The sequence below is a fragment of the Phyllostomus discolor genome, chromosome 9 (genome assembly GCF_004126475.2).
Source record: "Phyllostomus discolor isolate MPI-MPIP mPhyDis1 chromosome 9, mPhyDis1.pri.v3, whole genome shotgun sequence".
In the NCBI taxonomy this organism is placed as follows: Eukaryota; Metazoa; Chordata; class Mammalia; order Chiroptera; family Phyllostomidae; genus Phyllostomus; species Phyllostomus discolor.
Window position 1 is genome coordinate 58,655,572 of NC_040911.2, and position 1,533 is coordinate 58,657,104.

Consider the following 1,533-nt stretch of genomic DNA (forward strand, 5'->3'; position numbering starts at 1 on the left):
AAAAGAACACTAAGAAAATAATTTCATTTATAATAGCATCAAATAATTTCATTTACAGTATTATTAAACTATAATTTACAATAGCACTTACAATAGCATCAAAAAATAAAAATGCTTAGGAATAAAGTTAACTGAAGATGTGAAAGTCTCTTAACACTAAAAAATGGTGCTGAAAGATATTAAATAAGAGTCCAGTAAATACAAAGATACCCCATGTTCATGGACTAGAAGACAACATTGTTAAGATGTCAATGCTATCCAAACCAATCCACTGCAAAATTGATTCAATGCAATCTTATCAAAATCCAAGCAACAATTTTTTTTCCTGGCAGCAACAGAAAAAAAAAAAACACCTTAAAAATCAAATAGAATATCTAGGGATTTCAAATCACCAAAACTATCATGAAAAAGAAAAACAAAGTTGGAGGCCTCATACTTTCTGATTTCAGAACATACTATAGTGCTCTCCTCAGCAGCACATAAACTAAAATTGGAATGATACAGAGAATATTAGCATACTCCCTGCACAAATCATACTACAAAGCTATAGTTATTACCACATTGCAATAGTGATATAAAGACACACAAATAGACCAGTGGAATAGCGTAAGAGCCCAGAAATAAACCCTCATGTATATCACCAAATGATCTTTGACAAGTGTACCGAGACCATTCATTGGGCAAAAGATAACCTCTTTAATAAGTCATACTGGGAAAACTGGATATCCGCACAGGATAAAATGAAGTTGGATCTCCATCTTACATCATATACAGATTTTAACTCAAAATGGATTAAAGACTTAAATGTAAAACTTAAACACTATAAAACTTCTAGAATAAAGCATGGAAAAGTTTCATGATATTAAATTGGCAATGATTTCTTAGATAAGACACCAAAATACAGGCAAAAAAAAGCAAAAATGTACAAATGGGACTACATCAAAATTAAAAAATCTGTGCATTAAAGGTCATTAAAAGCAGATAAAAAAGGCAACCCACAGAATGGAAGAAAATGTTTGCAAATCACATACCTGGCACAGTATTAAAATCTAGAATATATAGAGAACTCCTGAAACTTAAGAACGACAACAAAAAAGCTGATTCAAAAAGGCCCTAAACAGACATCTTTCTGAAGAAGATATAATGCAACAAGTATAGGAAAAGATGCTCAACATCACTAATCACTAGAGATACACAAAACCACAATGATATATCATCTCACACAAATTAGGATAGCCACTCTAAAAAAAAGAAAATAACAAACGTTGGGAAGGATGTGGAGAAATTGAAAACATTAGGGGACTGTAAAATATTGCAACCACTATGGAAAACACTATGGAGGCTGCTCAAAAAAATAAAAATAGAATTACCATATGATCCAATAATCTTATTTCTGGGTATATCACCAAAAGAGCTGAAAGCAGGGTTTTGAGATTATTGCACACTCCCGTTCACTGCAACCCTGTTCACAGTAGCCAATAGGTAGAAATAGCCCAAATGTCCATTCATAGATGAGTGGATAAAGAAAGTGTG

The 1,533-nt window shown here is 32.2% G+C and overlaps 1 non-coding gene across 1 annotated transcript; it reads left to right on the forward strand.

Moving 5' to 3' along the window:
* Window positions 1–460: 460 nt before the first annotated feature.
* On the forward strand, window positions 461–565 carry LOC114507134. The gene has a single exon (XR_003685410.1). It is a non-coding gene; the product is annotated as a U6 spliceosomal RNA (small nuclear RNA).
* Window positions 566–1,533: the final 968 nt, after the last annotated feature.